Genomic DNA, 25,137 nt, shown 5'->3' on the forward strand with positions numbered 1-25,137 from the left:
CTGAAAATAGGTGTGTTTTGCTTGTCATAAAGGCTGGTGGGTACAGGAATTGTCTGGCCTAAAGCTATCAGTGCCCTGTTGAGAAACACTATAACAATTGAAAGGAACTTTCCTTAGCACAATAGGAATCTTGGAAAGAGCCAAGTCTTGAACTAAGACTAAGCTTTGATCAGGCAAAGCTTAGTCCATGCTCAGAAAAGAAAGGAGGCACTGATGCTCCAAAGAAACCAGAACCAAGATATGGCAGGCTGCTTGGCACACCACTGGAGCTACCGAGGGGGAGCTTCTCGGCTCCCCACTCACCCTTGATCTAAAATGTTTGCTGCGGACAGTACCAAGGAGAGGTGTAAATCCAAACAGATAAAGGGATGACCTATCCCCTTGGGTATGAGGCCTGGGGAAAGAGGTCTTTGCAGTTGACCATAGCCCCGCCAGCCATTCGAAGGAGTCCTCAGTATCTGTAAACTTCCCTGTCATCTCCTGGAGCCAGGCAGAAGTGAGTGAGGACCTGCCTCAAGTTCCCTATCTTATGTTTAGGTGCCCTTTGCTCAGTGCATGCCACCCGGCCAGCCCCAATGGACAGCATACCCTTGATTTCTGCTGTAGAGAACAGACACGTGCACCAGGCTCACAGGCTGAAAGCAGGGCTTTCTTCCATCAGAGATGCTCGATGCTGCAGTTGGCAAATGCAAGTGGAGAGATTTATAGCTCTGTGGTTTGCTCTCCTATGCAGTGGCATGTGTGACAGCAGGAAGTGTGGGGTTCTGCCAGGAGGCATGGTGACCACTGGGACAGGAAGTCTTTTGTATCTCTAGCTTCATTTATGCCTGACACATTTATAAGCCCACCAGCTTTGACCAAGAGGCCAGGGGAAAAGGAAAAGCCACCGTTTGGAGCATTCTCAACTCCCTCCCTGCCCGAAGAACATGAGATCTGAGGCAGCAGAGAATCTGATAAAGCACTGAAGAGGGAGAGGCCAACTGTCACAAATGACCTACAATTATGCCTGAGAATAAAAAGCCCTTTTTTTTCTGAGAGAAGTATCAGCATGTTTGTGTGCTCAAGAGAGTGATCCAGGAGGGAGAGGAGAATTAATGATTCAATAAATTCCTGTTGCAAAAACATGGTATGGAGTAGGGTGCAGCCACTAACCATGAGAGAAGGAGCTCAAGTGTCACTTTGGGGTTTGGGGTGTGGGAGGTGGGAAACTCAGGCTTCTGAAAGTGCCTGAGGCAATGGAACATAAGGCCTAGTACCAGCATTCCCTGAGCCAGAGTGGACCCAGGGCAGGGGCCGGGGGAATGAGAGAATGCCATGTGGGCCTGCCTAGGAAAGCTTTCATGGGGAGCCTGGGGGACCCCAAACTTTCAAAAGGCACTTTGGTAGGGAAATGTGAAGAGGAACTTTGTTGTACTTCCCAAAAATGATTCTAAAAGAGGAAGTTAAATTGAGTGCAGAAACAAGTTTCAAGTTAACTGCTATTAGTTTTATGGAAACAAATTTCTTATCCTTAAATAACAGTGTTGGGGAAAGAAGTAACACCGAGTCACCGTGCATCCTGCCAGATGGTAGAGATAGAGAAGGGGGTTAGAGCTGGTCCCTAAGAGAGATTGCTATCCAGCTGGGATGGGGAGGGAGGTAGGTTTCAACCCCAGGCAAGGAGCGTGCTAGTAGAGGAGTCAACCGGGAGCAGTAGGAGTGCAAGGAAGAGAATGATGTGGACAAGTCTGGGTTTCACTCATTCGTTCAACAATGATCTGTTGATAGCCTACTAATATGCTGGACACCATGCTGACACTGGGGAAACAGAGGTGAACAAGCTGCAGGTCCTGCCATTCACAGTCTCGTGAGCAGCAGGAAAGTGGGTAGATGGATAAACAGACAACTGCGGTCAGCAAGACAAGTGCTATGATAAGGGAAAGCCAAAATGCTATAAGAACACATAAGAGAGACATCTCTATCAGATCGGTGGGTCTGGGGAAGCTTCCAGGAAGAAGTGATGGCTAAGCTGAGACTGAAGAAGGGCTGAGGGAGCAGCATGTGCAAAGGCATCAAGATGAAAGAGGCACGAAGCTTTGGGTAAGTGCATGTAGATCAGCAGAACTGGAAGGCAGGCATGAGAGCAGAAACAGAAAAGAATAGTCACCCAGGAACTTGAATAGGATATAGCGTAATCTTCCTGCTAAATCATGCAAACTCACCAGCATGCCCTCCCTTAGAGTTTTAAATCCCTACCTAAAAGTGGCGATTATGCAAAAGAAGAAATGACGTATTCTTGGAGTTCCTTGCTAAGTAGGTGGAAGAGGAGACCATGTAAGTCCTGTCCCACCAGGCTTATAGGCTTCTGAAAATGGGAGATATGTGACCAAGACCTCCGAAAGCAGTCAGCCAGCACCAAAGTTTACAGTGAAACAGTGCCAAAGAAAGTTATCAAAGATGACTAGGGTCATGTCAAAAGGACCCAGAAGCCAATCTGGACAAAGCCACTGGACAAAGATGGAAGAATTTGAGCTTTAATAAATATAATAATTACAGTGGCTTGAGATTCATCAAATGTGTTTATATCCATGAGTTCATCACGATATTAAAAAAGAAAAAAAGAATTTGTCACCCTCAAAGGATACGAAGGAACCACTTCATTTTCTTGCACACCGGTAAGCAAGGGGGAAGAATCAAGCATCATTCTGGACAAAACAAACGTTGGAATTAGAGTCTCACCATTTCGCTGTCCCCAGTAAATTAGCAGGGACTGTAGAGGTATTAAGCACCAAGAGTTGCTAAGTCAGGAAGAGAAGCAAGCAGACATTCTGTGCCTTCGATAGGCTGGCAGGAGGGTGCAATCAGCAAAAGCCAGATTGTGGGAAATTCTGCAGCTCAAAGGCCCGGATGCTTCAACAGATAAATGATGAGAAAAAGAAAGGACAGAAGAGGGGATGTAGGGATTGAATGAGACTTAAAAGGTAATAAAAATGTTTTAAATGTGCTAGACTAAATTATAGTGCCTAGGGGATGCTCATTTGAGTGATAAGAACATAAAAAAACGCAAAGATTTCCATACATGTCAGGACAGTAGTTACTTATGGGGAAAAGGAGGACATTGTGATTGAGATAAGGCATATGGAGGCAAAGTTATTTTTTTATTTTTCAACTGGTGGGTGGTTACAAGGGGGCTTACCTAATAATAATTCATTAGGCCATACAATTGTTTTATGTGGTTTGATATATTTGTTTTCTTTTAGGATAAAAAGGATTTTAAAATAATTCCTCTGTACAGGACATCTTCATGGATTCCTTCAATAAACGGTTACTGAATACCCACTATGTGTCAGGCTCTCTGCACGAAAGGCAGAAGGGTGCTGGTCTGGTAGGGCATTGGTAAGCTCACAAAGGCATGCAGAACAGAGCTTCTGTCTCTTCTTATTGGGGAGATGTTTACATTTTACAAAGCAGGATTGCTGGCTTCCATGGTTGGGCTGGACTCCACCTTCTCCCCTTGGGCCTCCTTCTGCTGGGCAGGTCATGAGCAGCTTGGGAAGCCAAGATAGAAAAGGATGAGGCCAACAGTTCAGGATAGACTGTGAAGATGAGCGTGTCTTGGGCCAAGAGGATCTAGAAAGCAGAATCACTGTGCCAACAAGTATCCACAATGATGACTCAGAGAAATAGAGTGCAAAAAAGGGGCAGGTGAACTGAAAGTCAGGAGACCTGTGTTTGAATTCTGATTCTACTTCTGACTTTCTGGGTGACCCTGAGCAATTAACTCTACTGCTGTGAACGTCAGTCCTGCCACCTGTAAGTAGAGATAATAAACCTTGTCCCATCTCCCTTATGGCATAATTGCAGTGAACCAATGAAAAATGGACAGCAAAACATTATTAACTTGCAATTAACATAAAATGACAATGGGAGCATTAGCCCCCAGGGCACAAGACACCACTTTCCCTGGAGAAAATGCTTTTCCCATCTGGAGCCCATGTTCCACCACTGTACACTGATGGGCTCTGAGGGCTTTTCCAGCTCTGACCATCAAAAGATCCATTTCTCATCAGTCTTTCCTGCCACAGCCACCAAGCTGACTCATTGCCACCCCACCAGTGTCATCTCCAACAACAAAAACCTGCAACATCCTGTAACTTTGTGGAAAAGTGTTTGTGCTCATTTCTAGAATCTGAGGGAGGCTAAAACGACCACAGTCCTGCTCATTTTGATGGAATTGTTAGAGGAACCATTGAATCTCATCCTTCTGAGAGTAAAAGCTATGTGTTGCTCTTCTCTTAAACCAACATGCTGATTTCACAGTTTACAAACACCTCCTAGTTTATTTCTTGATAGAGAGTGACCCACTAGGTGAAATAAAGGGGCAAGCACCTGCAAGGCCGAGGTGGGTGCTGTACAATGGCAGGTTTGGAAAATTGCCACCACTTTAGTATCTAGGGAAGAGGGATTCAGACTTGTGTCCCCACTAAATTCAAGTGTGGAAGTCCTACCCTCCAGGACCTCAGAATGTGATTGCATTTGGAGACAGGGTCTTTACTAAGTTAAATGAGGTCATTAGAGTGGGCCCTAATACAATATGACTGGTGTCCTTATAAAAAGGAAACATTTGGACCCAGATTTGCATAGAAGGAAGACATTGTGAAGAGACAGATGGAGAAGACAGCCATCAACAAGCCAAGGAGAGAGGGCTGGAACACACCCTTTCTTCATAGCCCTCAGAAGGAACCAACCCTGCCTACACCTTGATCTCAGACCTCTAGCCTCTGGAACTGTGAGACAACAAATTTCTATTTAAGCCATTCAGTTTGTGGTACTTGGGTACAGCCCCAGCAAAATAATACATTCCCCAACCATTCTTGTGCATCTAAGTCACTGGGGAGAACTTCCACTTCTGGCAACATTGGTGTACCTGGCACTGAACTTGCTCCCTACCCATAAAACCAACTAGAAAACAAGACCAAATATATGGTACCAGAGAGGAGGGAGCTGTGTAAAGAAGAGCTCCAGAAATTGACATAGAAACTCCCCCATAAGGCTCTGGCTGAATACTAATGTATGTTATTATTCATGCATAGGGCGAAACCCCATGAGGTGAATCCAAAAACAACTACCAGAGATGCACAAACTAAATAGCTATCAGAGCTCACACATGGTTGGGAGATGCCCGAGTTCTGACCAGCTAGAGTGGAGAAACCTGGAACATTCAGTAGAGACTCTATAAAAGCCACACCTTAGAGTTAAGAGTAGGCCAAACTAGCCCTAGAGTATAGGTACTCTAGACCTGCCCTAAGAAAGCTTAAAAAGAAGGCTTGGAATGATCAAGCTGATCTTCAAGTTACTGAACTGCCTGCTAAAACAAAGTTTAACACTTTTTGAGGAAAGATAGAAAAATCCAGACAGTCAACAATATAATATTTACAATGTAATGCATCCAAGTACGAAAAATGCAAAGAAGCAGTAAACTATGGCTCATAATCAGGAGAAAAATCAGTCAGTATACAGAGACTTAAAAGTGACAGAGACGATGGAATAAGTAGACAAGAATTTTAAAGCAGCTATTATAATGTTTCAGATTTAAAGGAAAACATGTAAATAATGAGGAGAGAAATGGAAGATACAGACAAGAACAAAACGGAACCTGTGGAGGTAAAAAATATAACATCTGAAGTGCAAAATTCACTGGATGGGCATAATAACATACTAGACACTGAAGAAATGATCAGTGAACCTGAAGTACAGAAAGAAACAGCTGTGGGAGAAATGAAGAGAATCACCCAGAGAGCTGCTAAAAATGCACTTTCCTGGAGCTCACCTCCAGAGAGCTGAATTCACTGGGCCTGGTCTTGAGCCCAGGAATGCGTATTTTTAACAAGCATCTCTGCAGATTGTGATGCATAAAGGCAGCCCCCTTTCCAAAGGTAACTGGCCAAGGATGAGAAGAAAGGACAAAGTGAAAAGGGATGTCAAGAGGGTAGAAGTCAAGAAGCATAGTATACATGAAATCCACCTGAAAAGGAAGAGCATTCTGGATGGCACCATTTGGTCTGGAGCCTCAGGGTAGATAGAGATCAAAAGACAGTTTCGTAAAATATCTCTAAACCTTCTGCTCCTACCTCAGAGTATATACCTTATCAAAACAAGTGGACTACATCTATCTCTGAACCACAACCTCAAGGTGCACTGTTTCAGCAGGGAATTCCTAACCTTTTATGGGTTTTGAGCCCCTTAGAGAACATGGTGAAATATAGGGAGCTTCTCTCACCAGAAACCTGCATGCAGAGGCTGGCCCAGTGGTGTAGTGGTTAATTTCGTGCACTCCGCTTCAGTGGCCTGAGGTTCCATGGGTTCGGATCCTGGGCGCAGACCTACACACCACTCATCAAGCCATGCTGTGGTGGCATCCCACATACAAACAGAGGAAGACTGGCATGGATGTTACCTCAGGGATAATCTTCCACAGGCAAAAAGAGGAAGATTGGCAACAGATGTTAGCTCAGGGCCAATCTTCCTCACAGAAAAAAGAAACGTGTGCATATGTGTACGTGTGCACGTGCGCACACACACACACACACTGTTCTGGACTGCCTTCCCTTATTGAACTACACACATTCTCACTTAGTGGCCTCATCCAGTCTCATTTCCCTTAACTACCAACTATTTGATGATGATTTACAAAATTACGTTTCCAACCCGGGTCTTTCCCAGGAACTTCAGATCTGTATAACCAACCGTCTGACATCTTCACTCAAATATCTAAGAGGTCTCTCAAAATTAACATGCCCAAAACTAGGCTCTTGATTTCATGCCCCTGAAACCTACTCTTCTTCCAGCCTTCCAATATCTCAGTAAATGGTACCATCATCCGTTCATTTTCTAAATCCAAACTTGGAGTGATGCTTGCTTCCACTCTCCATATCCAATTAGCAAGTTCTGTTGACTCTGCTTTCAAAACACTCCAAATCAATCCACTTCTCTCCATACATCTGCCTACAACCACCCGAGTCCCAGTCACCTTTGTCTTTCACCTAGGTAACTGAAACAGCCTCTTGTTTTCCCACATCCACTCTCAACTCCCCCTATAAATTCACTCTCAACGAAGAAGTCAATGCCTTTGAAAAACATAAATCAGATCCTGTTGCTCCCTTGATTAGCCCCTTCCAAAGGCTTCCTAGTGCCTTAATAATAAAATCCAAACTCTTCAATCTGGTGTAGAAAGTCCCCACATAAACTGGCCCTGCCCGTCTCTCTCACTTCATCTCAACCACTCTCTTGCTCTTTCCCATAGGTTTTTTTTGCAGCTCCTGAGCATGTGAAGTCTCATTTCCATCTTAGGGCCTTTGCCCTACTTGTTCCTTCTTCTTGGTATACTCTTTCACCAGATCTTTGTATGGCTGTCATTCGGATCTCAGCTTCCTATCATTGAGACTTCAACTTAATTGTCACCTCCTCAGAGAGACCTTCTCTGATCAGCCACACAGTCATTTTCTACCACATCACCCTGTTTTAATTCCCTACATACCACTTTCAATACCTCATATTTTTCTTTCTTGGTTGTTTGTTTGAAGTTTAGTGTCTGTTTCCCTCCATCCCCCACTAGTAGCAGCAGAGGCCTTGCCTGTCTTGATCACTGCTGGATTCTCTGGGCCTGGTGGTGCCTAGCACAGAAGAGTTGTTCACAACATACTTGTTGAATGAATGAATCCAAAACATGATTTCATGGTGTCATAGACCTAGGTTGAAAACACTACTCTTGAGAAACATGACTAGTTTTGTGGGTTCATAACAAACCTAACCATCAGGATTTACTCATCGCATATTTATTGTGCTAGGAGCTGGGGATGTGATGGTGAACTAGATAGACACAGTCTCTTAGCTGGACCTCAGGCAGTCAGGCAAGACTTGGTGCTGGACTTTTAACTCAAACACAGCAAAGGCTATATGCTGACGTTGCAGCATGCTATTCAGGGTTAAACTGGGGTGTGAGAGTGATAACCTAAGCATACCTAAGATGAGCTTTTGTCAGTTAACGAGACAGGCTATCAAGGCTGAAGGTTACCATGGGCACAATTTGGAAGTTTGAGCACTTTATTCCTGCACTCAATTCTACTTGCACAGTAAAATCAACCTGGCTAGGTTTTAGCAAGTTTCACTTCTTGGGCTCCAGAATTCACTCCAATAAAATTGAAGTGGCCCATCTGGATTGCATCCATTGTCAAAAGACACTGAAATGAACTGAGAAACATCCTGGAAGTCTCTGAGGTTGTAAAGAGACACCTCTGATTTAAACTGCTTTTCGGGCAAGAGTGATTACAGTCCCTTTGTTTCAGCAGAATTGGCCCCCTGCCTGCTCTGCAGCGGTGAAATCCCAAAGCTATGAAATCATTTCCTTCGCATGTGCACAGGAGGGGTCAGCAACCTGCCTTCATAGCCAGGCTTTCCTACTCGAGCTGAGGAGACAAAACCTCCATCTAGCTGCATTTGGAGCTCTAGGGTTTGAACCTTCAATATCGCTGTCATTTCAGCAATGGCAGTTTTCGACTTAACCTTCCAAAAGGAACTGTGTGGGCCTCTTCCCCTCCTGACTCATGGATGTGTTCCACACTGTCCTGGCCAAGAGTGTCCAGAGCGCCAACATTTGGTGCTCAGATTCTGATTGTTCTGATTGCTTACAGGTGTTGGTCTCCTGCACTGCTTTTTTGGTGGCCTGATTGGTCAGGCTGCAGGATTTGCCTCAGATTAGAGACATCAAGGAGAAAAAAATGTTGCTAAGAACATATAGACAGCAAGGCCTGGAGCTATTGTGAAAAACTTTCAACTTGTGTGTGAATTGGCCCGATGGAGGTTTTCTCACTATGACATATGAAGAGAGGTACAAAGTTGGAAGTGGAACTAGTGGGGAGCATCTGAAGTCACAGGCAGAATAAAGGAACTCTAGAAACCAAGACACAGCCAATGAACATCAACTGGTCTCCTACTCTCCCTGGGACTTTAGTCTGCCTAGTCTGTATGCTCTTTGATGGCAGGAATGTCACCTGTTTTGGTCCCTGAAGTACCTCCAGCATTTTTAAAAGTTGTGGTGTACAACCCATACTCAGTGCATTGTTGTGGACCGAATGAAAGACTGACTGAAGTGGTGTGGCTCTAAAACGTTAACAGGAAGAATTCTTGTATTAGAACAGATCTGTATATTGATTGCAGTGGTGGTCATATGACTCTACACATGTGACGAAATTTCACTGAGACACACACACACACATACAAGTGCACATACAATAGGTGAAACTTGCAGCAGCTCTTGGATGGCACCAATATCATTTGCTGGTTGTGAGACTGGACTAGAGTTGTATGAGATACTGACACTCAGGGAACTGCGGATAAGGCCATTGGCCTCCTGTACATTTATTTACAACCTTCTGGGGATCTAATTAAGTTTCTAAATAAGTTTACAGAAAGATACTCAATCCAAAAGAAGTCAAGAAAGTACAGAAAAGGAAACCTAGAAGAGATGGGGCAAATAAAAAGCACAAAATAAGATGCTTGATTTCAGTCCAAATGCATCAGTAAATTACATTAAATGGAAATGTACTCAATGCTCTAGTGAAAAGACATTCATTGAACGGGATGTGTGCAGGGGATACAGAGATGAATATGACCCAGGCCCTGCTCTTATGATGCTCACAGTGGTCTCATGAGCCAAGTGCTGTCACAGAATGTGCCACATGGACGAATTTGTAACTGCCAGGAGGGTTGGAGCGACAGTAAAATAAGGACGAAGCTAGAGAGGTGGCAGCAGCCAGATGGTGGAAGATATGGTGGGGAGAGGAATTGTCCCAATTACATGTGGGCCATGAGGGAGAGGGAGGGATCCAGGCTGAATCAGAGGCTCTGGTTTGCAACTGAGCAGATACTATTATTCTGTAATTTCTGTAATGTGTTATCCAGTTCTCACAGTCCCCTGCATGGAACAAAGGCAAATGAACTTTCACTGATGGCATTTCTTTCTCTTACAAGTTTATCGACTTATATTCATAATCTTGTGAAGTGGTCAAGGCAGCCAGTTTTCCAGAAAAAGAAGCTTGTCCTCAGAGAGATGAATTGTCTTATTCATTGATCCAAATCTCATGGCTCCCCTTTCAGTGTTCGAGAACTCTGTTTAATTTAAGAAACTGAATAAAAATTAATTGAAATTAAGGAAGAGAGGAAACAGAGCCACAGCAGGAAAAGGGTACTATATACCCATTCAACTTGGTTGGTGACCCAGTGCAATATCTTAAAACTTTACCAGGCAAGTTTTCAAGCTGGTTGCTCCTGCCACTCCTGCAGTTTACCAGGAGGTATTTGGAGAGTAACAGAGCACGCTACCCTCAAAGCCACATGTTAAAGTACTTTCAGCAAAGACTGTTCTAGCACATGGAACTGTCAAAGCTGTTTCCCTGATTTAGCTCAGTGTTCCAGAGCGGAATATTTCTGTCCCTTCACATACAAACATTCTTCGCTGGAGTCCAGAAGACACAGAGGAAAAAAAGGAAAGAGAAATAAGGCTTCCTCTTGTCTGATTTACTGACTTTTCCTTTTACATCGCTCTTCATCCCTATTCCTCTGACTATGAACAGGTTTCCCCCACCACGTTTTTCTTGTTGTTGTGTTGCTATTGACATATACTTAGTAAATGCCAGTTAATGTTTAGAAAACCTAACAACTCGATCCCTGACTGCCATTTGTAAGGCCCCCAGGAATCTGGGATGTGGTCCCAGAACATGAGATGAAAGAAAGCATTTGGTAATGACTTGGAGATTTTGGGTAACTTCCCAAGACCTGCTCCTCTAAGCCGAGCTCCCATTCTCTTCCCAGTGGTTTCACCTTGAAAATGCTCAGGAGGTTTGGTGTGTGTTTATGTGTTGTAAAAGGTGAACATCATCAAAGAAACAGAATTCTGGTTAATATCCTATTTTCTGCTGTGCTTTACTCAAGAGGGCCCTTGCTCTCCGCCTTCTACTTCCTTGCCAAGGGGGACCACAAAAGCCATGAGACCCAAGGGCAGTGGGTTGGGAATTTCCAGGAGCAGGTCACACTACTACTCTCTGCCCTGGCTCAGTGCCACCAGCCCTGGGATTGCTGGTGACCCTTCAGCCTGATGGCCTGTAACCTTCTGCTCACTGCCAGATAGAGCTGGGACTTGTCCCAGGCGTGGAATAACTTCCTGTGATTGTCCTGGATATGGCCTGGCCCACAGGATCTGCTTCCATGGCTTGTCAACAGAGGCAGAAAAGTCCAGTATCTCTGCAATGTGGTGGGCCTTAGAAGGAGGAATCCTGAGAAGGAATGTTCGGCAGAGATAAGTGTGCCACACTGCATGACATGGACTTGACCTTCCTCATGTATTGTTAACCTAAATGCCACTGAATGTCCTGGCTACCTTTTCATTATTTCTTGTGTGGCAGAATCTTAGAGGTCATTAAGACAAGCTAATCAAATTTGCAGGCGTTATGAACCTGGGAGTGTCACCAATACATTAGGTACCAGGCTCAGGATGCAAAGTGGTAGGTTGAAACAATGGGATAAAACCAACTCAGGAATAAACAGTTATTTTAAACTCTAGTAAGTTCTGTGATAGATTAAGAGTCTGAGGTTGAAGGGAAACACAAAGGAGGTAAGAAACTCTGGAAGAAGGTTGGGGGAAGGGACAATATAGAGGAAGTAACAACTGAGCTGAGCTCAGAACAAAATAGTTGAGGGGAGGCTCTTCTCAGCAGACAACTTGCAAAGGCATGGACACATGAGAATGAGCTTTTTAAATTACAGTGTTGGGTACAGATAGTGGTGGCGGTTACACAACACTGTCAATGTACATTTACAAATGGTTAAAATAATTGATATTATGTCTATTTTACTACAATAAAAAATGAAAAAATATTACCATCACACCCATGGGTGTCCCCTAGGGACATTCACCACTGCTCAAGCTGAGTACACAGGTGTGAGGTCTCCTGGGACTGTCTCCAGAGGAGTCCATTAACAATGAGAAGATATCAGTATCAGAGTAATAGAAAGAACTGCAGTAACACAGATCTCTCAAAATAGACAAGAGTGATAATAATGATTAACACATATGTCGGGAACTGTTCCAACTGCTTTGGATAGATTATATTAAATCATTTAGCCTGCACACAGACCCTATGAGGTATACTCTTTATACCATTCTACACATACGAGGAAACTGAGGTGCAAAGAGGTGAAAGGATTTGCCTGATGGCATGAGCTAATCTTAGGCAGAGGTGGGCTTTAAATTCACATCATTGTCTTCAGAAGCCTGGGTCTTACCCACACGTGGTAGTGAGATCAGAAGCTGCTACCCACTGATGATAGCAATGTAGGCTAAAGAGCTTCAAACACCCAAAGAGTGAGGCAGGAAGAAAGGAATGAGATGAATCAACTGGGATTATGGGAGAGAGTGTATTTGGGTTACAAAGCCTAGGATAAAAGGTCTAAGAGAGAAGAAAATACAGCACCATATTATAAAAATGAGCTTACAGTCTAGCAAGAGATTCTCCTGTTCTTTTCCTAAAATACATGAATTTGGAAAGCATCTGGAAAACCTGATCTCTTGTGTTATTAGGTATAAGATATCTGAGGTTTAATACTGAGGAAAACCTTTCTAAAATGTCCCAACAGTGTCTGATGCCTAGAGAGAGCTCAGTAAATCTTGTTGAATGAATTAATGAAACTCTATCTCATTCCACATATAATCAGAAGAAATTATGCCTGGGTTAAAGATTCACATTTAAATGAGGAAATTATAATAGTCCTGAAAAAACAGAAGTGGTTACCAGAGGGGAAGGGGGTTGGGAAGTGGGCATTAGGGGTGAAGGGGCACGTTTATATGGTGACTGACAATAATGTACAACTGAAATTTCACAATGTTATAAACTATTATGACCTCAGTAAAATGAAATAAAGTAGAAAATAGAGGTGGACATTTACCTAACACTGGCAGCCACAGAGAGTTTCTGAAAATGTGACGCTACAACCAGAAACTGTAGAGAACAACAGTGCGATATATGATTCCTAAAAAGTAGAGATGCCTATGCTTGAAACACCTGTTACATGTGAGCCTGAGGTGTAGGGGGACAGGGAGGAAGAAAAGAAAGTGAGCTGTCCTCAAAGGCATCACATCTCAGATCGTGGCAGCACCTCAGGGTGGGTGGGACTTCAAGCAGTCAGCTGTGGCCCCAAAGGGATTTTTACAGGGTGGTTCATCAGCTCTAAATACTCTTCTGGCTGCAGGAAGTTGCCAAAACCACCTCCCAGCCTCTGGCCGACACATAACTGTGAATCAATAGAAGCTACTCCACCCAGGAGACCACAAGTCACCAGTGTTTATTTAAGCTCCTGTCTCAGTATGGGAGAAGCTAAAATCCCAGAGGGCACCTGCCTGCCAACTTATCCCCAGGTACCTGGAGAGGAAAAGAATGTTCTCGACTTCAACTTGGATTCATTAATTGCTTGCCTCAAAGTACATACATCTGCTAGTAGGAAGAATCCTTTATTGTTGACAGTTCCTCCTCACTGCTGATCCAAATGCTCTTCCCTTCCCCTGGGAACACATGTGCAAGTCAGGGTTCAGAAACGTTTGTTGAGTAAATTGATGAGCACTGGTCCAGAACAAGCACACTCAGACGCAACACCACTAAGCAGTCTCACTTTGAATTCAGTGTGTGAGCAGTAACGTCAGGTGGGCTCTCGGCGCAAGTAGGCCATCAGAAGATGCCTTCCGAGTCTGCACACTCGCTCCCTTTCCTAGGCACCACTGCGCATCTCCCCTCGCCTTAAACCTCCATCCACTTCCTTCCCTGTTCCTCTCCGCTCATGACTCTGAGAATCCAGAATGGAGGCTTAGCCCCGCCATACTCCTCTCCTTTCAAGGGAAAGATTTTTCACTGGAATCCTTCAGAAATCTTTCTTCTACTTTGTCAAAACTGATAAGATGAGACGTATAACTAATCTAAGGTCTTTCTGTGACTTGGTTGGATTTTTCTTCACTATTTTGGATTCTTTCCATTCTTTTTCATGAGTTTCACAGAAAGGAATTATGGAACCATGTACTCAGGAATATGTTACTTTCTTTCTGCCGTCTTTCTCAGAAACTTCTTTTAAAACTCTAGCAGTCACATAGACCAAAGCAAAAGAGCACCTTGCTGTTTAAATTTGTATTTGTCTGGGGTCTAAAGGTTAGATATTATTTCTTGTATTTCATATGCCTTTCTAGACCTTCTTCTGTAAACTGCTGTTCATATACTTTGCCCATTTTTCAATTGGGATGCTGATCTTTTTCTAATGATTGATAAGGATTACTCATAGAGTTGAAGGATATGAACTCTTTGCTTGACACATAAGCAAAAATTTTTCACGTTTTGTTATTTGCCTTGTAAGTGGGTATTGTTTTGGAAGTACCTAAGGCCTACAATAGTGCTTGGCATATAGGAGATGATCACTAAATGTTTGTTGAAGGACTGAATGAATGAATAAATGAATGAACAAAAGAGTTTTATTTTCATATAGCAAAAATCTCTTTTCCTTTATAGTTTTTCCCTCTGGTACCATGTTTAGGAAGGTTTTCCCCACATCAAGATCAGATTGAGATTCTACAATATTTTCTTCTGGAAATTATATTTCATTTTCTTACATTTAAATACAAGACCTCTGGAATTAGTTTCTCATATCTATATTAAGTAAGATTGATCTAGAGTTTTCTTTTTTGTACTATAATCTCTTTACCCAGCTTGGTATCAATGTTATTGAAGAAGTTTGCGTCTTTTGCTGTGCCCAAATAGTTAACAGTTATGAGCGTTATCTGTTTTTTAAAGTTCAAAAGATCTCAAATACAAAAACTTTCTGAGTCAAGCATCTGTCTTGGAGGTAATTATCTGACAATACATTTCATTTCTTTCATATTTGCTTTATAATATCAATCAGGATAACATTTTAGGGGCTAAGCCTTTGAACAGTACACTTTTTGGCAAGGCAGTGTTAGGATTCTCATTTGGTGTGAAAATTTGGGTGGAGTAAAATTACTCCTTAAACTTCAGTTTAAATTCTACTTACACCGTTCTCATGGCCAAAGACCCCAAACCACTGATTTCTTGTCAGCACTGAAAGCCACAACATAACAGACTCGCTTCTTGTGAAATAGGAACTGGTGATGATGAACCGAAACAACTACCAAAAAGGAGGCCTGGGAGGGGATCACAAAACAGCCCATCAGGGGACCTAGCTGGCATGTTGCTGCTGCTGACTTTTAGTAAGTAATAGCAAGGCATTTATCTCAGTGTAAAGCAAGGCAAAATTCTTATCTGTAAAGAAAGCAGAATAAGCTGAGTTACCTGAATAGAAAGTCTCTAGTGAAAGGCTTTGCTAAGTACTGGGGATATAGATATGAGTAAGTCAAACAAACAAAAACACTGCAGCATGAGAGACGTGAAGAGAGGGAGGATGGGCAGGTTTCACCCACACACTTTCCAGGTCACTAAGCTGGACATATGAAGCTCTCCTTGGCAGTAAGACAGTGCATTTTCAGGCACTGGACACCAACTCACAAGGGAAGAAACCCCGACTTTGATGTCATTCACTCCAGGTCTTCGGGAGATGACACTGAGCAAGTCCACCACAGCCCCTGTGCTCACAGGCTCACAGTGCAGGGAGGGAGGCAGACAAGTAACCGAGGGGGTGCTCAACAAGGGAAGGGAACCACCTTTGATCCATGTTTCCACTCTAACACCCACCCTTAGCTACTGAGACAGCAGATGTGGAGCCACCCCAGCCAGGGCTTCCCAGCATGCTTCAGGGCTGGGTTACACAGGGCTTTTGGGCACAGCCAGCTTGACACAAGTTTGGAGGCCGTCCCCATTCTAAAATTATAAAAAATATTTTTCTACATTTTCTTTCAATCTTTTATGTTTAACATTACATGAATATAACTATGAGATGCTGAACAAGCCACAGAAATTATAAATGAAGAGATTTACAGATTTGCTTACAAAAAATCAAAAATATCTACACAGTGAGAGACCCCTTGAACAAAGTTGAGATAATTAATACGTAGGGAGCTACAATTTAATAAACGAGACACACAAGGAGCTTCCATGAAATATTAAGGTAAATATAAGTGACCTAATAGGAAAAATGGGCAAAACATATGAATAAGTATTTCACAGAAGAAGAACAAATGGCCCCAAGTCATATATCCAGAAATTACTAATTAAAACTGTGATACCTTTGCCCAGCAGATGGGCAAAAAACTTTCAAACATGTGCGCAATGATGTATATTCATGGATGTTGATGTCATTATTTATATTGGCTAAAAATCGAAAAGAAACTAAATATCCACCAAAAGGTTGAATAAATTATGGTATGAATATACTAACCACACATATACCCCTCTCCACCACAGCCCACTCTCATCCCTTTGTTGTGACTCTTTAAGCTCCATTTCTCTTATGTCATTTACAAGTCTGAGTGAAATGAAAAGTAAAGTTTATAATTCCAAAATAAAAGCAAATTTTCAAAAAAAATTGGGCAGAGGCTGTTCACAAGACATCTTTCTATAATGTAGCCCCTGGGGCAGTTCCTTCCTTCCACAGGCTTCCAAATCTCAGTATATGGCAACTCCATCTCTCTTCTCTTTCACTGCCACACTTCTGCCATCCTCCTACCCATTTCTTCCTAAACCACTAATATTGGGAATCAGCTTCACCAGAAAGAGTAGGAAGCCCCACTTTGGCCTCAAGCCCAAGTGGCTTTCTCTACTTCAGCTTGTTTCAGCGATAAAACAGCTGTTTCGCATCCATCTGCCTTGTCTTGTGCTCCTTTGCACTTCCTTGTCTGTGCTCCGTCAGAGCCCTGGGAAGAGGAGGGCTGACTGGCACTCCCCCTGCCAATACAGACTCTACCTGTGCTCCCCTCTTAGCTCTCTCAGCTTCACAGCACCTTTCCTCTTCCTCTCTAACTGTGGGAATCTCCTAAAGTCCTGTCCTAGGTCCTTTTCCTTCTTACTCATCACATTCTCTTTGGATAGTCTCATCCACCCTATGATTTCAGCTACTACCTATACCCTAGTGACCACCAAACCTCCATCTCAGGCCCAGGTCCACTCCTGAGCTCTGGACAAATTTACCCAAATGATTGTTACAGGTCCCACAGTTACTTTACACTCAGTATGCCCCCACCTGAATGTGCCAGCTGCAAGGACTTGCCCCCAGATGAAGGTCATTTCTCTCATGCTCCCTCTCACAGTGCTTATATGATATAATCAGGATCCAAAAAGATCTTGACAGACTGGCATGAAGGACAAATTGCAAACAAGAAGAAATTTAACAGTAATAAATGTAAGGTCCAGTTCCCAGGCTTAAACAAAACAAAACACCAACAGCACAAGAATAGACTGGAGAAAAGATAGCTTAGCAAAAGCACAGAGGAAAACTAAGTTCACTTGACAGGAAGCTCAATGTGAGTCAACGGTGCAGTGTGGCTGCCAGAACAAAGCTAATGGAATCTCCAGCTGCCTTCTCAGAAGCACAGCGTCCAGATGAAGAGTGATCATCTTGTTCTGCTCTGCTCTGCCCTGGACACTGTAAATATGGAGTTTAGTCAGTTCTGGTATCAGTTCAGAGGAGGTGTATCAAGATGATATGGAAACTCAAAAGGAATGGCTGAACAAACTAGCAACCTTTATATTGGATATTTGCAGGGTCCTCAAGGTGAAAAAGAATGAGACGTGTTCTGTGTATTTTGAAGCAGTAATACCAGGATCAGAGTCTCACGGTCAGAGCTATCGCAAAATTATTTGGGAAGCATGTTATGTAACCAGTTTCCTGTCACTGAAAGTGTCCAGATAACAAATGACTGGTCAAAAACGTGGTCAGCAGTTACTTAGATTATCTTTAACATCCCTTCAAATCACTAAAGTTTACAGTGCTGCACTGCAGCTGGGGTTGCTAGGCACCCTTTTCAATGTCCCCTCTCTCCCACATACCTTTTAATTAAGCAATCAACAAGTCCCATGGATTATTTCTCCAAAATCATTGTCATATTTTTCCCTTCTGCTGCATTCCCATTAATGCTCTTTCTTTTCCAGTCTCCCTTACAGCTAGAATAAAGATTTTGTAGTCTTTCTTGACAGTTTAGCCTCAAGATGCTTCTGCAGATGCCACAACTGTTTTTTAGTGACCTAATTAAATGATCATGTAGTTACCTGGGATGATGTGCCCATTGAAGATAAGGGTTTTGGGGGGTGGGATGGGGAGAGGGAGCTCAGTGTTCACTACCACAGAACAGCAATGAAGGGCATAAGGCATTCTAGGACTCTGAGGTAGGCATTTGCTTCCAAATGCGCTGTAGAACTTAAAGATGACAAGCTCAAAGACCTATATTCTTGGCTCAAAGCACGGTTGAAAAAGTAGATTTTCTATGACAGTGCTAAAAGCCTGTCTCACATCTTACAGTTACAGGCTGAGACAGCCCAAAACAAACCCCAGAGTTTAATATTGCAAGGTGCCAAATTATTCTACCAGGTCTTATAGATGAGAGCAAGAGCATGCTTAAGAGCGACTGGGATCCTGAGAACGGCAATGGAGACATCTGAGGGCATTTGGATGACTCCAAATACCCTAATCTCCCAGCCCCCAAAACCCACTAGTAGGACCACCAAGGAGACAGACTCCTCAGAAAGGAGTGTTTAGGTCGTCTCACCAGGTAAAGAACCTTGATCAGCTGAGGCACTGGCTGAGCCGGAGGCGAACAGGAATTCAGGACCACAGTGACCATTCATGTTCTGCCTCGCTAGGACAGTTTACTGATTTTCTTTTCCTTTCCTCTTTATTTTCCCTACTGTTTTACCCAAGATGTGTTGGTGGTAGTGAACTTTACAGTTTAATTCACAACTTATAGTCTCTTAGGTAGGCTCATGACAAGTGGCACCCCTCAGCCTGTTTGACACAAGAGAGAAGGAACAGATAGCCAGTAGTGGCAGCGGATTTCTCACCAGAACTAGTTCTGAGTTGTGGTTTGGGGCGTTTTCCCCTGGCCGTTTAACCTCAAAGTCAGTTCTCCAACACTCTCAACATTTCTGTGAGCTACCCAATGTCATTTTAATAAGCTCCTTTTCTGCTTAAATCAGTCATGGTCAGCTTCTGTTGCTTGCAAATTAAAATCCTGACTGGTACAACATCTAGATGGAGTTTGGGTCAGTCTCAGTTTCCCCAGCTCTAAAATACACCAGAGTCCAAGGAAGGAATTAATAAATAGAAAAATAGAAATTAAAGAGTTAGAAAAATTAAAAAGTACAACTAATTAATAATCAAAAAGCTCGCTCACCGCAAAAATAAAAATCAATAAAATAGAAAAACCACCAGCTAACCTAACCAACAGGCGAAAAGGAGATAGAGCACAAATTCACAATGACAAGAAAGAAATACCTCTAAGAAGAGTAGGAAATAAATTTAAGAATCATACGAACCATTTTGTAAAATTATATGGAGATGGATTCGATGGCCAGGATGAAACAGATACTTTTCCAGGAAAAATATAATTTACAAAACTGACTCAGGGAGAGATAGACTAAACAGATCAATTTCCATAAAAGAAATAGACAAAGTTGACAAAGATCTAAACACACACAAAAAGCACCAGATACAGTTTAGAGGAGAATTCTGCCAAAATTTTAAAGCGCTGTTAAATCCAGCTCCACTTAAAATATTCTAGAATATGGCAAACTTCCAAATTTTTATATGAACCAAGTATAACATTTATACCAAAATCTGCCAAAGATTGTACAGCAATAAATAAAGCCAAAGACCAATCTCACTTATGAATATTAATTCAAAAATCCAATATAAAGTATTAGCATGCAAAAGCCCAAAACAATAAAAAAAAATATACCCTGTCCAACTGGGGTTTATTCCAGAAATGTAAAGGTGGTTCAATATTAGATAATCTATTAATAGAATTCATTGCTTTGCTAGATTCAATGAAAAAGTCATATGATTATCACTAGAAATGCTGAAAACTTTTTCTTTTTTTTGCTGGGAAAGGTTCACCCTGTGCTGACAACTATTGTCATTCTTCCTCTCTTTTTCTCCCCCCTCCCCAAAGCCCCAGTACATAATTGTATATGCAGGTCTTTCTAGTTCTGTGTGAGCCACCACCACAGCATGACTACTGACAGATGAGTAGTGTGGTTCCATGCCTGGGAACCAAATCCAGGCTACCAAAGTGGAGTGCGCCAAACTTTAACCACTAGGCCATCAGGGCTGGCTCTGAAAACTTTTTAATAAAATTCAACAATGATTTTTGATGAAAAAACACTCAGTAACACAGAATATTTCAACTAACATGAAAAAAATATATCCTCCTAGCCCCAAAGCCAATATCTTTCTTTCTTTTTTAAAAAACAGCTTTATTGAAGTACAATTGACATACAGAGAACTGCACATAATTAACGTGTACAATTTGATGAGTTTAGATGTATGCAAACACCCAGGAAACCATTACCACAATCCAAGTAATAGACATATCTATCACCTCCAAAAGTTTCCTTGTGTCCCTTTGTGTGTGTGTGTGTGTGTGTGTGCATGTGGTAAGAATGCTTACATGAGATCTATCCTCCTGATAACTTTTCAAGTGCATAATATAGTATTGTTGACTATAGGCACTATGCTGTACAGCTGATCTCTAGAACTAATTTATCTAGCATAACTGAAACACTATACCAATATGATCCAGTAATCCCACCTCTGGGTATATACTTGAATTGAAATCAGCATCTCAAAGAGATATTTGCACTCCCATGTTTATTGCAGCATTGTTTACAATAGGCAAGATATGGAAACAATCTAAATGTTCACTGATGGATAAATGGATAAAGAAAATGTGGTATATCCATACAATGGAATATTACTCAGCCTTTAAAAAAAAGGAAATCCTGCCATTTGTGACAACATAGATAAGCCTGGAGGACATTACGCTAAGCAAAATAAGCCAGACACAGAAGGACAAATACTGCATGATTCCACTTATAAGAGGTCCCTAGAGTAGTCAAATTCATAGAAGCAGAGAATAGAATGGTGGTTGCCAGGGAACCAGGGGAGGAGGAAATGGGAAGATGTTGTTCAATTGGTGTAAAGTTCTAATATCTTCCTTAATAGGAAAACATTGATGGCATGCCTATAAAAGTCAAGATAAAAATAACACTGCCTATTATCAGTACTACCATTTCACGTTGGGGTGTTAAAACACATTTGGACAAGAGGGAAAGAAATGAGATACATAAGAATTGAAAAAAAAAAGGTAAAACTCTACTTAGGATGACATGATTATATACTCAGGAAACCCAAGAGAATCAACTGAAAAACTACTACAAAAAGTAAGAGAACTCAAAAGTATGAGGATAGAATATTAATATGTGGAAATTATATTGGACACAACTTTGTGCATCCCAAGATGAATTTGGCCCCACCTGCCTTCCAGGCTTTATCTGCTCACTCAGTGAAGAGCTATGGCCTTTGCTGAGGGTCCCTCCCATCTTGCCTAGTTTGGCCTTCTTGGACAAAGACTGGGCTCTGGTGTAGCTTCTATTATGTCTGCCATGACAGAAGCCACTGCAGCTCCTATGCCCAGGCCCAATCCAAATGAACCCTCAAATGCTTTAGTTCCTTCCCACACTTCTGGATTCAGATGAAACACCATGCCACAGAATATGGGATCTGGCTTTCCCAGGGGCTGTCCAGAGGGCCAATGAGAGACAGGAGCCATAAGGGAACTGGCAGATAAATTTATCTCCCTTCCTTGCTGCAAAAGACCATTTCAAGCTGGAGTAGTTCTACAGAGCCTGTCCCAATACATCCAAATGACCCAACAACAAGTTGTGTTTTCTCATGAAGCTGTGACCAATTGAGTAATGCACCAATTTATATTTCCTTTCCTTCTTTCCCTTTTCCCATCACTTCTGATGCACTGAGATTACAACCTCAACAAAGCATTGGCAAATAAGCTTCAACTCAAGTTCTGTTTCCTAACAAACTCAGGCAAAGACAGAAGTTAATAGCCTTATAAACACAAACAACAATCAGTTACTAGGTATAATGGAGAGAAACTCCCATTTACAATAACAACAAAACTGGAAAAAATGCTAAGCATGAGATTACTAAGAACTATGTAAAGACCAATATGAAGAAAACCTGGAAATACTCCTGCAAGACGTGAAAGCAGACTTGAACAACTGGAAAGACATATCATATTCTTGGATAGAAAGGCTCAATGTCATAACTATGGTTATTCTCCCTAAGTTAATCCAGACATCTAACATAACCTCCTCCCCAAGAATAATGGGGTTTCTTTTTAAACTAAGCTACCTGATTCTAAAGTTCATGAGGGAAAATAAAAATCAAAACAGCCAGGAAAACTCTGAAAAGAAGAACAATGAAGGCTGACTAGCCATACCAATCCTAAAGTCAACTCCCTAACTACAACCGTGTAATCATGGCCTGTGACTAGACAGAGAGACAAATGGAAGAGAACAGAAAGGCCAGAAATTGAACCAGAAATAAATAAGGGAATTTCACACATGATGAGGAAGGGCAGCTTCTCAAATCAGATCCATTCTTTACGTCTGCACCAGGATAAACACCAAATGGATCACAAAGATAAAGGTAAAAAATAAAACCATACAAGCACTAGAAGAAAGCACAGGTGAATTCCTTTAAACCCAGGGAGTGGAAAAAGCCTTCCTAATTTGACTGAGAATCCAGAAGCTGCAAAAGAAAATACTGACACAATTTACTAGATACAATTTTTTTCTGCACACACACACACACACACAAATAACATAAGCAAAGTCAAATACAAATGACAAACTGGGAAAAATTATATACAACTCTTCTCACAAAGGACTAAATCACCTCCAAGAAATCGAGACTAAAATGACCAACAATGGAGGAAGAGCACACAGGTCACAGGAAAAGCAATAAAAAGATCCAGAAATGTTCAACCTCCCCTGAATAAAAAACCGTTTCTCATCTATTGATGGCAAAACCCCCAAAGCTTAACAACACATTCTGTTGGCAAGGCACTATTTACATTTTTTGGTAGGAATGCAAAATGGGACATTTGGTAACACCTACTAAATTTGTAGTTTCACAGACCCAGCGACCCCAGCTCTGGGAATCATACAGACATACTAGCACAAGTACAAATGTTACATATACGGTGTTATTACTTGTGACAATCATTGTAATTTCATAAGAATGGAACCAACTCAGACGTCCAAAATGGGGAACTAGTTGAATAAACATGGTATAGCCACACAACAGGGTATTATACAGTAGTCGAAAACCGTGAGGATCTCTGATCACTGACATGGAAAGAATTCTAGAATAAATTCTTTTTTTTTTTTCAGAACTTTAAGATCTACTCTCTTAGAAACTTTCAAATATACAATTCAGTCTTATTAACTGTAGTCACCATGCTGTACATTATATCCCCAGGACTTATTTATTTTATAACTGGAAGTTTTTACCTTTCAATTCCCTTCACTCATTTCCCCCACCCCTCAAACCCCACCTCTGGCAACAACCAATCTGTTCTCTGTATCTATGAGTTTGTTTTTTATTTTCAGATTCCACATATAAGTGAGATCATATAGTATTTGTCTTTCTCTGTCTGACTTATTTCACTTAGCATAATACTTTCAAGGTTCACCCATGTTGTCGCAAATGGAAGGATTTCCTTCTTCTTTGTGGCTGAATAATATTCCATCGTGTGTATATATATATACATATCATCTCTATCCATTCATCCATCAGTGGACACTTATGTTGTTTCCATGTCTTGGCTACTGACAGTAATGCTGCAGTGAACATGGGGGTGCAGACATCTTTTCAAATTAGTGTTCGTTTCCTTTGCATATATTCCCAGAAATGGGATTGCTTGATCTTATGGTAGTTCTATGTTTAATTTTCTGAGGAACCTTCAGACTGTTTTCCATGGTGGCTGCATCAATTTACAGTCCCACCAACAGTGCACAAGGGTTCCCTTTTCTCCACATCCTCTCCAACACTTGTCATCTCTTGTCATTTTGATAACAGTCATTCTAACTGGAATGAGGTGATATCTCATTGTGGTTTTGATTTGCACCTCCCTGAGGATTGGTGATGTTGAGCACCTTTTCATGTGCCTGTTGGCCATCTGTGAATGAACATATGAACAGACTAAGATACAGAATGGTATATAGAGGAAGAAAACTTTTGTGTAAGAAAGGGGGGACTAAGAAGCTATATACATATTTACTTGTATTTAGATAAAGAAATACTGGAAGGATGAAGGTACAAACTAATAAAAATGGTTACTTGAGGGGTAAGAGCAATTGAGATGGATAAATACAGAGGTGAGGGTGAAATTACGCATATTTTAAATATATTTTTATTTTTGAAACATGGAAATGTATTTACCTATCCCATAACAATTTAAAAACTCAGACAAAAAGTATAAGAATTGACAGGAAGATCAACCAAATAAAACTGCCTCAAAATAGACCCAAGTAAGAATTTAAGATTTACATTGCATTTAAAATTATATTATAGAAACAGAAACACAAATGGCTTTTATATATGAAAAGATGCTCAAATTCACCAATAAAGAAATTCAATTAAAACAAAATACCGAAAAAGAGCACCATTTATCAACTATTGACTTTGCAAAGATCAAAACATTTGATAACACCCTATATTTGAGGGGTTGCAGAGGGACAAGCACTTTGATGCACTGTTGCTGGGACTGAAAATTGGCAGCTGCTCAAGATGACAATTTGATATCTATAGGCATTTTACCTTCACACACACTTTGGCTCAGCAATTCCACTTCTAAGAATTTTTTTTACAAGCATGACTACAAAGACCAATGTATAAAGATATTCACTGCAGCATGAGACTGGGAAACAGGAAAAAGCCCATCATGGTATCTCCATACAGTGAAATATTATGAAGCTGTTAAAAATAATGAGAATTATCTATATGTGCTGATATGGAGCAATCCCTGAAATATATTGTTAAGAAAGGGGGTTATTAAATAGTATGCACTATTATAAAATAGTA

General features: G+C 41.6%; 1 protein-coding gene across 7 annotated transcripts in view; it reads right to left on the reverse strand.

Annotated features, from left to right (window-relative positions):
* The window catches only part of GAB3 (GRB2 associated binding protein 3), a 99,398-nt gene that overhangs the window by 61,680 nt on the left and 12,581 nt on the right, over positions 1 to 25,137 (reverse strand). Inside the window, exon 1 of one of the 7 annotated variants that reach the window (XM_070604645.1) lies at positions 589 to 727. The exons of 5 other annotated variants lie outside the window; for them this stretch is intronic. The gene's annotated coding sequence lies outside the window, so the exon portion shown is untranslated. Of the gene's footprint in view, positions 1 to 588; positions 728 to 25,137 lie in introns of those variants that run through there. One more of the 7 variants, XM_070604646.1, reaches the window with a different exon arrangement.

The sequence above is a fragment of the Equus przewalskii genome, chromosome X (assembly GCF_037783145.1).
Source record: "Equus przewalskii isolate Varuska chromosome X, EquPr2, whole genome shotgun sequence".
NCBI classification, from domain to species: domain Eukaryota; kingdom Metazoa; phylum Chordata; class Mammalia; order Perissodactyla; family Equidae; genus Equus; species Equus przewalskii.